This window comes from Dreissena polymorpha, chromosome 2 (assembly GCF_020536995.1).
Source record: "Dreissena polymorpha isolate Duluth1 chromosome 2, UMN_Dpol_1.0, whole genome shotgun sequence".
In the NCBI taxonomy this organism is placed as follows: domain Eukaryota; kingdom Metazoa; phylum Mollusca; class Bivalvia; order Myida; family Dreissenidae; genus Dreissena; species Dreissena polymorpha.
The window spans coordinates 56,458,025-56,473,495 of NC_068356.1; the positions used below are offsets into that span (position 1 = coordinate 56,458,025).

At 36.2% G+C, this 15,471-nt stretch overlaps 1 long non-coding RNA gene across 2 annotated transcripts; it reads right to left on the reverse strand.

Moving 5' to 3' along the window:
- Positions 1-10,982: 10,982 nt before the first annotated feature.
- LOC127870307 (uncharacterized) lies at positions 10,983-15,219 on the reverse strand. Of its 2 annotated transcripts, none has more exons than XR_008044749.1 (4): positions 14,874-15,219; positions 12,285-12,449; positions 11,528-11,574; positions 10,983-11,062 (listed from the first exon to the last, which is right to left on the reverse strand). It is a non-coding gene; the product is annotated as an uncharacterized LOC127870307 (long non-coding RNA). The 2 variants fall into 2 exon arrangements; XR_008044750.1 differs by lacking the exon at positions 14,874-15,219 and adding an exon at positions 13,808-14,021.
- Positions 15,220-15,471: the final 252 nt, after the last annotated feature.

Consider the following 15,471-nt stretch of genomic DNA (forward strand, 5'->3'; position numbering starts at 1 on the left):
CCAATTAATTTGTCTACTTTGCCTGCTTCTTCTTTATATATTTTTCTTGCTAATCGTTTTAGTTTAGTTTTAGTTAAGTAGGTATATCAATTTACATTTTTTGATAGATATTTATTTGGATAGTAATAGTATGTTTTATTTGACTTGACATCATTGAACCGGTTTATTCATTGATAAGATCGGGATCTCCACAGGTGTTTAATCTCGATTGTTAGGTGGGGAGAAGGGTCCGAATGATAATGTTGTCGTCGGCTTACGAATCACATTTCACAAGTTTTAGACAAATATGCATACGTTATAAACCTAATTTAAGTATTACATAGATAATAACTTATCTTTATTTTGATGAACTACGTTTAAGGTATAAAACTATAATTATCTATGTGTTGTGTGCCGCATACATACCATCTTGCTTTTTTTAAATTTGATCACAACGGTCAGAAGTCATAAACATTCATTATGCATGGTTGCTAAAGCACAGTGTATACTAACTAACCTATGTTTATTGTTGTTTGCTAGGGTTATTATTATTATGTTTTATTTTTTTTTATTTTGGGGGGGGGGGTGGGAGGGCTTTTATAGAAGATTTCAACTAGTCCTTCAATTAACGAAAAAAAAAAATAGACAGCTTCATTCATGCTGTTCTATTATGGTGTTTTAACGCATATAATTATGTATGGTTGATGAAGCACATTGTATGCTACCGATGTTTATTGTTGTTTGATGATGATGTTAAGTTGGTGTTGCTGTTGTTGTTAATGATGATGATGAGGAGGAGGAGGAAGAAGAAGAAGAAGAAGAAGATGATGATGATATTGATGATGATGATGGTGGTGGTGGTAGTAATGACGACGACGACGATGATGATGATTTTGATTATGATAATGAGATTTGAATTTAATTAATGCGCAAAGATTTTTCTTTTTAGCGGCCAAATGCAGATATCTGCGCTCGGCCGCTGTAAGGGTTATGTAATATTTGCAATCTACATAGGAGTCAATAGCAGATACCAAGCACCATATGCTTATGAGAAACAAAAGCAAAATATTGGCAATCGCTGAAATCTCGAATATGACTTAATCATTTTATTAAATGAAAACCGGTAACTATTTTTAACGGTTATTATATTGCAACAACTTAGCGGTGTTTATCCAAAAGACCATTGTTATAATTACAGGGACGTCAATAGGCCAAACTATTCAGGAAATATGATTTGAGTCGTCAAGGATAGATTTTGAGATCAATGTACGTCCGATGAGATTTAAAGGGAGTTGGAGGCGTAGGGACAGATTCGTTCGAGTACGCGATCATTTGAGAACAAATTATGTTGAAGCTTTATCGGAATTCCGGAAATTTGCGATCGGTACCGATTTTTCCTGGTTCTTTTTATTGATTCTGATAAGTTAGCGGCCGGCACGGACATGAATATTAACTGACGAAAACCTCTTCGCTACTTTCCGAAAATCTTCGACATGTTGCAAATATCCGTAATATTCCGCATTGTACTCACCAGAAATTGCAACTAGAAAGACTACAATAAATCAGTTAGCTACGGCTCGGGCGGGGATTTACCTATTATCCCTGTAAGGGACCTAATGCCCCAGACTACCGGCTATTTTTTCCGGAATTCGAACTTGATACACTTGATATCCCTGAATTAAATATTTATATCCGCAATTTTGATCTCTAGAGTGCTGACTGATAGTATTGTATTTGACTGGAATGACTGTCGATTATGTGTTTTTAAGATTAAAACAAGCTTACGAAGAACTTTGTGTTTGCTTTTTTGTACGCTTTCTTTTTAAAAATGTATTGTCCGCCACGGACGCAACAATTGACCAAATGTACCAGATTGTGGTCTCTTTAAAGTGCTATGTTTTTACTGCCGTGATATCTTTAACAAACTACACATTATTGATCGTGGACGTTTTATACTCTTATTGAATTTGTTTCCCCAAAATATGCTCTTCTATTAGTAGATGTTTAGGTGACGATGTTCTAATTATAGATCTTACACGGCCAAGAAACACTAGATAGGTCTTTGCAAAGAGAGCTGTTGGATATCGTGAATGCGTTCAATGTGGCCTGTTTATTTCAGAAAGCTATGTGCAATGTTTTATGGGGATTTCTATCAAATTGCCAATTGCAAAATTTGATTTAATTCATTCGGACCTACAAGCGGGAAACTTCTTCTTTAAAATTCAATGGGCTTTTAAGAAGTTCGTTGAAAGGCCAAATTTGACGTTAAACAGCAACGCCGAAAAAATTGCTACTCAGTCTTATTTATCACTTTTTTTGTAAGATTTACCAGTAGACGTTCTTCAGTGAAATTAAGCAAACACACAGTGCCGACAAATATGGAAGGGTATTTAGGTAAAAATTACATCCTTCTTTGTGACTGTGTCATGATTCTTGATGGTACTTTCAATTAGTATGTAGACACCTTTTCATGCTTGATGACACTTACATCTTGCCTGATGTCCAATGTCTATTTACATTCTGCTTAATGGTATCATGCATGTGTACAGATGCAACATTCTTGTTCGTTAATTGCATGCTGCATATGTGTATGTTGGTTTGTGCAGAGAGACTTGTGCAATAGGCGCAGTGCATAATGAAATCAAATATTAATGCGTTTAATAAATTAACGCGATGGTAAGATGTGAGTTTCACCCAAGCACAAAGCAACATACTATCATGCATGATACAATGATGTCAATTGACAGTCATTCCGAAATGCTACGGAGGACTACGGAAATTTACGGCGTATAACGGAAATTTTATGTTATAGGAGAAGTTGCGCACCTTTGTAAGATATTTGCTACTGAACCGAAATTAACCGCGTGTTTGTAGACTTAACTTTTTTTTGGTTAATGACTAACCATAATTTTTGTACAGTAATTTACCTTCAATAACCAAAGAAAGTCTATGGATATATTTCAATATATGCTACTAATGCCTGTATGCAGGGCTCCAGATAAGACGCTTAAAGTCGTAAAATGTTTACATTATATGCATTGATATTGAGTCTTACGCATGATCACACATTTTGAATTCTTATTTTATTTTTTCCAATGTGTAACCGTACGCACAGAATTTAAGTCTACTTTTTTACTAAATTTAATTCAATTTTTTACGACTTTAAGCGTCTTATCTGGAGCTCTTCTTAGACTATAAACCTAAATGCGGATGTGCCAAAAATTATATTTACCTGAAAAAAAAAGAATTAATAATAGACTTTAAGGCTGGATTATTATAGAGTGTAAACCAAGATTTTGCTGAAAAAGTTATCTGGAACTTTGCATGTATGTTGAGAGGAAATCGATTACATAATATCAAATTTACTAGAGTACTTTTATATTGCACCACATAAAATGCTTTAAAACTATAATATTGAAGTGCACATATAAACTTTATTATAGATGGGTAGGTATTTCGTGTCAATCTCTTTCACATATGAAAGAGCTGTTGGTCATGCTGCTTTAAGTACATATAGATGCATGACACAATTTAGATTAAGCAAAATAAAACACTAGGTATTTGCCAAGAGTCAAATATATACGAGCAGTAAGAGCGTAATCGTGCACAGCGAGACTTACTCATGTAGAATTGAAACTCTTATTGCTTTCTTTCGAAATAATTTCATGTGTCCGATCTAATATGCAATATGCCCGGTGTTTTTTTTGCGGATTAATGTTCCGTTTTAGATCCATAATTAACGAATGCCTCAATATTTTCAAAAATTAACACCGGAATAATGTTCACCGACATTTTTTCATACAGATTGGATATAAATATTATAGAGCTTAACAAAAAATACATTAAGCCCTGTTCTCCCGGCACACGTGCTGGACACACAGGTGGTTAGCGTGTGGCTATGATAATAATTAGTGAAAACATCTTTTTGAATGATAAATAATCATATTAAAACGAAAAATCTAATTTTCTATATATAAAAAATCACTACCGTTTTATATATAACAAGGTATCCAACTCGAAATCATCCGAAAACGGGGTGCATCGTTCTGAGCAGCCATTACTAAATTAATTTTGCAGCGATTTTCATGACCCGGTCTTATTAAACGCAGAAATGAATTTCCTTTTAGGAAATGTATATATATTGTTATATTTCTACACATGCTAGGTCAAATTTTAAGAAATAAAGCTATACATAATTCGCTTGACCCAGTTGTTATCGATCAGACCGTATTTATGAATGAAATCTCCAGTTGTAAAGACACAACTCCGCATTGGAGCAATGAAATCACTCTTGTGTTTAAAATGTCAGTTGGTTGAAATGTATGTAAACAAAGGTTTGAAAATGCGCTGGACAGTTAGTTTTGATGCATAATTCTACGGCAAGCACGGTAAGAATGTTTTTTTCATACGTTTTATTGAATTATGGTATCGAGGTTCGTGAACTTTGCAGGGAAAATGCCCATTTCCCCGTGAAGATTTCAGTCATGAATACTGTCTGATCGATCACAGCTGGGTCACGCGAGTTGTGTATCGTGTTATTTTTTAAAAGTTGACCCAGTATTTGTAAAAATATTGCAAGACATATACATTTCCAGAAAGGAAATTTATTTCTGCGTTGAATAAGACCAAGATCGTGAAAATCGCTGCAAAATTGATGAAGTAATGGCTGTTTAAAACGATGCATCCCGTTTTCGGATGATTTCGAGTTGGATACCTTGTTGAATATATATTTAACTTATTTTTTTTAAGAAAAGTTGATTTTTCGTTATAATATGATTACTTATCATTCCAAAATATGTTTTCACTAACTAGTATTATAGCCACACGCTAACCACCTGTAGCTGGACACTTTTAAAAAACACTATACAAATTCAAGTACTTATGCACTTAATTGATTGTAAACAATGACGGTTGAAATCCGTGCGTGGGAATTTTTCTGGTAACCAAGAGCGACGTCAACGTTCATGACAAACCTGTTTATATGACATTTATTTATTGATTTTTTCCAATTTGATTGAAAATTATGTTTTATGATATTTTAATACATGTAGATGAAGTAGTTGTTTTCTCAACGAGGAGTACAATAGTTGTACAGTACTAGACACGAGTACTTGTAACTTTCAGGTTTCTCTGTATACCACAGACATTATAGTCATAAAATGATAAATATGTGTTTATAGAAATTGTAATTATAGCATGGTTAACAGACTAGAGAAATCTGAAAGTTTCACGCACAGGTCTGTGGCAATGGGGGTTTGGGCTACTTTATAAATATGAGGTCGATATGCAATGCACATCGGTAGATTACGTCTACTGTAATTATTTGGACTAGGGAAGGGCCACAATTCCAACACATCAGCCCCGTTATGTTCTGAATAAAATACATGTATAATTTCTTGAGTGCCAATTGCATCTTACAAATATCAAAAACATTCACGGCAGTCAATTCATTGTGTAAACTTACTGGTCGTCATGACAATAATGAACGTATTTAGTTTAATGGAGATTATATAACGAAGGGAACTAATTCAGCTTATTCAGTTTACTAGTCAAAATGATTCGGATGTTTTCGCTTTTTTTTCCGAAAAGTAATTTATTCAACATACGGAAAATAAACGCGCGCCACCTGATGTCATAATTTAGTAACTTGCATTCTGCTTACTGCCTGTTGCTAACTGCCGTTGTTAATGACGCTTAGTGGCAAAACCGATTATGACTGGTTTCAGGAATAATGAACACACAAACATTGGATAGTCACCAAGCATGTTGAAACAATCATCAAGTATAACCGTTAGAGAACAAGCATGTTGGAACTGTCATGAAGCATGTTAGAATAAACATCACGCATAATGTAAATATTATTCATGAATGATGTAATGTTGCAGCAATCATCAAGTATAAACGAATAGACAACAAGCATGTTGGAATTGTCATCAAGCAAATTAGAATAAGCATCAGTCATAATGTAAATATTCACCACGAATGATGTAACTTTTACCTATATATCCTTCCATAGACATGTGTTGTTACTAAAATAGACATAGAGATTTGAGCATTGGGAGTGACCTAATCATACTGTGCTTTAGCAGTATTACGGAATACCGTTAGTGCCATCGTGGTTACACATTAAAATCCAGAGGGCGAGAACGCGAGAACGCGATAGTACGATGGCGACAATGTGACAATACGATGATGACAGGGTGACAATACGATGGCGACAATGCGATAGTACGATGGCGACAATGCGAGAACGCGATAATACGATGACGACAATCAGACAGTGCGATGACGACAGTGCGACAATACGATGGCGACAGTGAGATAGTACGATGGCGACAATACTACAGTTCGATAGTGCGATAATACGATGACGACAGTGCGAAAATACGATGACGACAGTGCGACAATACGATGGCGATAGCCGACAGTGCGATAGTACGATGGTGCCAATGCGATAACGCGATAGTATGATGGCGGCAATTCGAAAATGCGATGGCGACAGTGCGACAATACGATGGCGACAATGCGATAGAACGATGGCGACATTGCGATGATACCACGGCGACAGTACGATATGACTATCGCATTGTCGCCCCCGTACTATCGCACTGCCGCCATTGTATTGTCGCACTGTCGCATTGTCGTCATCGTACTAGCGCGTTTTCGCAATCGTACGAACGCATTGTCGCCATCGTATTGTCGCACTGTCGTCATCGTACTTTCGCGTTCTCGCATTCTCGCCCTCTGGATTTTAATGAGTAACCACGGTGGCCCTAACGGTATTTTGTACAGTAAAGTGCGTAAAATCTGGTTTGGAATAACAATTTTTATGCCGAAAACAGATTTTGAAAACCCGACTTTGTTTTATAAGTAGTAGTCTAAATATACAATGAGTTTTCCGAGCATTAAATAAACATATTAAAATAAAATTCATGTTCGTATCAGTTGAAGTTCTTGTTAATAGTAGAAGCAAAGAACACAATAAAACGCTGATTGGGCTTACTAATTTGAGGCAAGAAAAAACACATCGCGCTATTATATATAACATATAACGCGCATCCGCAAAGTTCGAGCGCCCGTCTCGGTGCCGTCGTTTCCGGTGAAAGTTTCGCACAGGAGCTACCGAGTTTGGATATGAGACCACGAATCATGGCTTGACTTTATATATCAGTCAGCGTAGTACCTGACCAGACTGCGCGGTTGGACAAGCTAGGATGGACCAACTTCGGCCGCATATGACATAAGACCCATTTTCGCATGACGCGGGTCATCTGACCTTTATAATGTGTATATAGCTTTGAATGGAATTTGCACATAGTTTTTGGCATGGACTTATTGTTATGTTAATGTGTTGCACGCTTTCAAAAGCAGAGGGCATATATAAGATCAATTATACTACGGAGTTCATTTTCTGTTGCAAAATGAAATGCAATAAAGATTGTTACTCCGCGGTGTGTACAGTATGACAGCGTTGTCTGTCTGCGATGCATTCATACTGGTTCTAAGCTGGCATACTCACCAATTGGACTCAACCATCTGCTCGAACAAGAAATGATAAGTTCTACTAGCATAAACCTTTAATTGTAACTCATTTTAAAAATATTCATGTTATTTATATTATTCAATTTATTATTCAAAATTATAATTATTATTTCCTTTATTGTTGTTTTTCGCATTAAGAAACTTATTCGGCTTACGAAACTGAAAAATCCCATTGGAAAAAAATCCCATGGGAGAAAAAATCCCATGGGAGAAAAAATCCCATGGGATTTAAAAATCCCATGGGATTTAAAAATCCCATGGGTTTTAAAAATCCCATGGGATTTTTTGTTTTTTTTAAACACGACTAAACGCATTAAAATATCGTAGTTGTTCATCATTTCATAAAATATGATGTTTCTGAAAGTTTCATGAATAAATCTCTCAAAATAAGAAAAAAATCCCATGGGATTTTTTTCTCCCATTTTAAAATGGGATTTTTTTATTACTAAATATTTTTATATATAATTGGCATAAAACCAATATACAGTCCTTAAATAACGTTAAAATACTTGCAAACGCAAATAAAACACGTTTTTTAAAATGTTCAAAATCCCATGGGATTTTTCTCCCATTTGCAAATTATGGGAGAAAAAAAATCCCATGGGAGAAAAAATCCCATGGGAAAATCGAAAATCCCATGGGAAAATGCAAAAATCCCATGGGAACCCCAACTTTGCTTATAAATTTCATAGTGAAGAAAACGCGTTTTTTGAGTGAAAATAACCAATTATTAATCAACGATAAGACTTTTATCGCATACTATGTCTCAAAGTAGCAAATCTTTAAGAAAAAGGGTACTTAAGTTTGCGAAATTTCGGTTTCGCAAAGTTTTTCCGGTGGCCGTTAATATCACTTTATCACGTGGTCGAATGGTCTCAATTCACTTTAGCCTTGCTTCTGGGAAAGCGGACCTAAACCATGTGCATGCAGTGTCGTATCAGATGTGCATGAAGTGTCGTATCAGATGTGCATGAAGTGTCGTGTCAGATGTGCATGAAGTGTCGTAAAAGATGTGCATGAAGTGTCGTGTCAGATGTGCATGAAGTGTCGTGTCAGATGTGCATGAAGTGTCGTATCAGATGTGCATGAAGTGTCGTGTCAGATGTGCATGAAGTGTCGTGTCAGATGTGCATGAAGTGTCGTATCAGATGTGCATGAAGTTTCGCATCAGATGTGCATATAGTGTCGTATCAGATGTGCATGAAGTGTCGTATCAGATATGCATGAAGTGTCGTGTCAGATGTGCATGGAGTGTATTATCAGATATGCATGAAGTGTCGTATCAGATGTGCATGAAGTGTCGTGTCAGATGTGCATGAAGTGTCGTATCAGATGTGCATGAAGTGTCGTATCAGATGTACGTGAAGTGTCGTAGCAGATGTGCATGAAGTGTCGTATCATATGTGCGTGAAGTGTCGTATAGGATGTGAATGAAGTGTCGTATCAGATGTGCATCAAGTGTCGTATCAGATTTGCATGAAGTGTCGTATCAGATGTGCATGCAGTGTCGTATCAGATTTGCATGAAGTGTCGTATCAGATGTGCATGAAGTGTCGTATCAGATGTGCATGAAGTGTCGTATCATTTGTGCATGAAGTGTCGTATCAGATGTGCATGAAGTGTCGTATCAAATGTGCATGAAGTGTCGTATCAGATTTGCATGAAGTGTCGTGTCAGATGTGCATGAAGTGTCGTATCAGATGTGCATGAAGTGTCGTATCAGATGTGCATGAAGTGTCGTATCAGATGTTCATGAAGTGTCGTATCAGATGTGCATGAAGTGAAGTATCAGATGTGCATGAAGTGTCGTATCAGATTTGCATGAAGTGTCGTGTCAGATGTGCATGAAGTGTCGTATCAGATGTGCATGAAGTGTCGTATCAGATGTGCATGAAGTGTCGTATCAGATGTGCATGAAGTGTCGTGTCAGGTTTGCGTGAAGTGTCGTGTCAGATGTGAATGAAGTGTCGTATCAGATGTGCATGAAGTGTCGTATAAGATTTGCATGAAATGTCGTGTCAGATGTGCATGAAGTGTCGTATCAGATTTGCATGAAGTGTCGTATCAGATCTGCATGAAGTGTCGTGTCAGATGTGCATGAAGTGTCGTGTCAGATGTGCATGAAGTGTCGTGTCCGATGTGCATGAAGTGTCGTGTCAGATGTGCATGAAGTGTCGTATCAAATGTGCATGAAGTGTCGTGTCAGATGTGCGTGAAGTGTCGTATCAGATGTGCATTAAGTGAATCAGATGTGCATGAAGTGTCGTATCAGATGTGCATGAATTGTCGTATCAGATGTGCATGAAGTGTCGTATCAGATGTGCATGAAGTGTCGTATCAGATGTGCATGAAGTGTCGTGTCAAGTTTGCGTAGTCCGTACAGGCTAATGTGAAGTGTCGTGTCAGATGTGCATGAAGTGTCGTGTCAGATGTGCATGAAGTGTCGTGTCAGATGTGCATGAAGTGTCGTATCAGATTTGCGTAGTCCGTACAGGCTAGTGCGTGAAGTGTCGTGTCAGATTTGCGTAGTCCGTACAGGCTAGTGCGTGAAGTGTCGTGTCAGATTTGCGTAGTCCGGACAGGCTAATTAGGGACGTTACTGTATGTATACATTGGATTTTCGCTAAGAATATACTTCCTTTAAATAAAAAATACAAAACAATAGGAAGGTGTAGTCAGAAATTAGTACTCCAAAGTTAGCTGGGGAAAACACATCAGGCACTATACGCACTTGCATTATGTCCATGTTTGTTCTGAAAGAGATATTTTGCCTCGAATATTAGGCTTTATAACTATCAGATTATCACATTTTTATTTTGGTATTAGGTTTATTTCAGAAACAATAAGTTATACAATTATTATACCTGGTATATGCCTGCACCACCCATTATCCAGACGCTGTCTACTGTCCCCTTCCGGTCCAGATCTGCGATGTACTCGAGAGCCTCAGGTACACTTTCGGCCACCGTCAGAAGATTCGGGTGTGTCTTGATACTACAAGCGGAAATGCACATGCGGAATTGCGATATGACAATACATTTGATAATTTGTTACTTTATCAGACACCTTTTTACAAAGAAAACGTGCAGTATTATTTAGCTGATACTGTACTTGTACTTGTTTTATTGCTTCGTGCCTAAAAAGTGATAATGATGCTGCTCTATTGTTTCTTAGCCGTTGTGAACTTAAAATGTTATTAAAACAAATAATGATTAATGTGTATTGGCTTTGGTTGTAAATAATGATGATTTGAAGTCGGGTTTTATTTCCAAGTGTATTTTAGTGACTTTCAACCTTGTTTACATATTTTCATTTTTCGCATGCCATACACATGTGTTGCTAAGTGCACGGTTTACGGATGCTGACGACATTCAATAATGACAATTGAAATAGCATCGGCTGCAGAACATGAGGTAGACGCACCTTGGGTCACGTGACTGACTACAGAGGATGTGATATACGCCTCCTTAGCTCGCCTGAAAGTCCGTACATCCCGCCCAGCTCTTACGGCCATGTACATGTACAATCATCAAACTGGAGTCTGGATTAAAATACAACAACTGTAAATGGATATAAAGAACATGAAGGGACTATCAACATAATTCATGTCTTTATTTGAATGACAAACATTAACGATAGTAATCTTGTGTAATCCATTAAACGTTCTTCTCAATAACTAAAAATGTGTTTAGGGTTAACTTAATCTTGGAAAACGGGAAAACTTAGGCTGGAACACTTTAAATCAATCAATTTAGCCGCTGTGCTATATGGGCCGTGTTCTTGGAAAATGGAGCTTTTTACATTTGCGTACAGTGTTAGCCTGTAAAGTCCGCAAACTTCCCGCTGATATTCTACTTTCGGTTAAAAGTCTATTCCTAGCGAAAATCAGTTTAGGTGGAAAGTGTCTTTCCTCATCGCGGACTGCATGGCTAATGTGTGGCGACATTTAAACGAAAATGCAATAATACTCGTTTTTACAGACCGAGTCTCATGTTTACAAGATTACCTTTATTGTGTGTGGATGTGGTCTTTAAATAATACTCAAAATCGGCCCTGTAAACAGACATAAACTTGCAAGCATAGTAGGTACAGAAAAATGAGCTTTGTTTTGGGAAAACTGGTCTTAATGCGTGTGCGCAAAGTGTAATCCCATATATGCCGGTATAAGTGTAGATTGTCATCCCCCTTTCTGAAAAAAGCTGGATTTTCGGATAGAAGCGATATCCTTACGGGTAAATTACATATCCGCAAAAAGTGTCGTATCTAATTAGCCAATGCGGACTGTAGAGGCTAAAGTGGGATGACAATTTACGCACATGCATTTAGCCAAGTTTTACTAAAGCGAGGTTGATTTTGTTCCTGTATTCAATAGTCAAACAGCAACGTTGTATATGGACAGCAATTTAAAATGTCGTAAGCAGACAGGGTGAAGATAACTATTTACAAATCGATATTTTATTGCTTATTGTTGACGGATTGTTAAGTTCTTTGTACATAAGTTTATGTCTACGCATATATTTTTTTTAATTTTTGAGACAAATCAAACTTCGTTCTGAGAAAAATTGACTTAATGCATGTGCGTGAAGTCACGTCAAAATTAACAAGGGACTAAACTTTCCGCCTAAACCGGGTTTTCGTTTAGCAGATATCTCCTTTATACCGAGAGGTCCGTAAAAGCGGAATGTGTACACAGGCTAAAATCGGACGACACTTTTTGCAAATGCATGCAGCCCATTTTTTCCCAAAACTATTCGTATACTTACTTCAATTTTGGCCATGGCAGATCACCCTGGTAGCCAATGCCTCTGTTGTTATGACACATTGCTGCCATCATATTGAAAGTGATTATACCGTTCGTGGTGGAGACATTTTGTTCCATGATGTCCATGGGCCAACGAAAGACTCTTTAATAGTGCGTCACACTGGCCCTGCAAATGATATCAGCTCTGCATTAGTAATGACCATTCGATTGGTTGCAGTTCAATTAATACAACAAAGTTAATGCAACAATTGATGAAACTAAATTCACTAATTCAGTTACATACTCTTTTATCTTTCTATTAAACGTCCGTATTATTTTAAGTCAAATAATGACGACGATTTCAATTTATAAATCGTGTCAAAATAAATCTGTACAAAATATTGTTTTGCGTCGTTTTGCTGTCGTTTATAGACGGACAATATTTGGTTTTGTACTAAAATCTTTAATACAAAGCATCTTAAAGATTTTCGTCACGTTCAACATAAGTACACCAAATTGCTTTGTGAAGAACCTTTTTGAATGTATACATTCATTTATAATCTGCAAAAGGCCATTGGCTGATATCTTTTTAGACACACGTTCACTTTTTTATTTATTCTTCAGTAAAAGTGAAGCTTGGCTAGCCATAAAATGTATAAAAAAACATACTTTGCATTGGCCGTTGATAGGAGGTGATTCAAGTTTTGATAATTATATGTCTATGGTGTTCAGTAGTTAAAGCGGGTATATACGATTTTTTATATGTGTTTAATTGTAATATATTGATAAAATATGTTACAATAACACAAAATAGGCAAGAAAAATTATACATTAAAGCCGAATTTCATAAAATGCAGCAAAGACAAATTAGCGCCCCGAGCCGATAGTGACGTACATATTTTCCTACAATAACCGAAGCATTCGTCTTTGTATTAGGATCGGAGATAGTGTTCGTGTGTCGTATGAATAGATATTGTTGCAGGAATTCAAATAAACCGTTAAACTAAGTTTAGATGCACATCGTACATGTATGGTATACATGCTGGCGAATTCGGCTGTACAGCCGTTTTCAATTTCAGAATTAAATATCTGGCTTATTTCGCATTTTTCGACATATGTTCTTCTTAACTTTTATTTTAATTTATATTGAAATATATATATAATAAGTTTTGTACACAGTTTATATAAGTTCATAAATATTTGACAAAATCGTATATACCCGCTTTAACACAGTAGATAAGACCGAAATAAAAACGTCATGAAATAGTTTATGGAGTTCCATTGATTGCTATTTAAAAGTTAAATTTAAAAATACATATTCATCTGCGTGAAAATTTATTTGATTAGTATTAAACATTTTGTATTTTTTACCACAGAAAAAGCACAATGTAATATTTAAGTGTTGTTGTATAAATGTTCTTTTATAACATGTGCTATACACTGTTTCATATGTTGATATATGGCTGTTAAAATTGCGCTAGTATAATGTTGATTATAATCTGTGTTATTATCTTTCAACAGTGTCGCTGAGGTTTTCCGAAATACCTTATAATATAAGTCCAGAATCACAACGCAGATAATTGGTTAAACAAAACTGCATAATACAATAGATAGTGTCTGTTGAAACTAAATCAAATGAACACGATTACGGTGTGCCCTTAACCGTACTATGTCAACGTAAACTCGTGATACTAATTTGTTTCAATTATCTGATAACTTGTAGGTCATGGCGAGTTCACAATCTTGCGTGAAGTGGTTTACGGTACTGGTAGTATACGGACAATGAATAAGAATAATTAGTCTCGCTCTGGGAAAACTGGGCTTAATGCATGTGCATAAAGATTCGTCCCAGATTAGCCCGTGCAGTCTGAAAAAGCTTACAATGGACTACCCTTTCCGCCTATACTGGATTTAGTTGAGAAGAAACTTCCATTAAACAAAAAATCGGACTGCACAGGCTTATTCTGGACGAATATTTACGCACATGCATTAAGCCCTGTTTTCCCAGAGCGAGGCTCACATGTATAATATATGGCCCGGCAATCATCGCAATAAATAACGAACCCCGAGCTACAATAAGGTTTCTATTATGCAGATGCAAATTAAAAAGGGACATGTTTTTGTATATTTGCATAACGTTTATCAACACATGACGACGGCTTTGATTTATTCAAATAAATATTACAGTCCTGAAGCTGTCTAAAGTGATCACGTGTGTTGTGTACCTTAATCTTATTTGGGAACTACATTTTGGTTATGTTTGATGTGTTAGGTTTTTCACACTGTTTGAGTACCTTAACACATAGTAACATACTGATCGGGTATTTCATTTAGTGGGACCATTTCCGATCTGGAAAAAAATGAATAGGGAAAAATGCATACGGAACACCTGTTTCATTTTTTTAGTGCCCATTATGGTAGTGAAATTCCTATTGCCAACAAAACTAACAACACAAATACGATTGTGTATAACAACAAAGTTAATTCAAGTATTGTAAGGGCTAAAACAGCGCGTTTTTATGTATTTAATTTATTTATTTAAAAAAACACAGTCACGTCCACAACATAAATAAAATTTAAACCTAAAATCGTAAGGTGAAACATGGCTTACCTTAACCGTATAATACATAAACGATCCGTTGAATAAAATACCAATATTACGTAAACACATGTACACCGTCACTGTCGAGGTTAACAGCTATTATGAGTTCACCAAAATTCACACGGAAGCACCCAAGCGCGTCAAGTACACACGGAAAGTAAATCGTTATAGATTCGACAAATACAGGTTTGCACAGGTGTATTAAAAGTACTGTTTAACATGGACACGCGCAAAACATGCGTGGTTGTTTACTAGCTATGTTAAGGGCGTTTAATATGTCTGTTAAGTCAATTTTTTCGCAAAAGTGTTTCTTTTTTTACATTTTATTTTCATTTATAAATGCAAAGAAGGTAAAGTCTAACACTAATTCATTCACGTTTGATATATAGAAAACTCGTTATGTGATTTTAACTGTGTTATTGTAGGGCGTGAGACGTTTGATATATAGAAAACTCGTTATGCGATTTTAACTGTGTTATTGTAGGGCGTGAGAAGTTTGATATATAGAAAACTCGTTATGTGATTTTAACTGTGTTATTGTAGGGCGTGAGACGTTTGATATACAGAAAACTCGTTATGTGATTTTAACTGTGTTATTGTAGGGCGT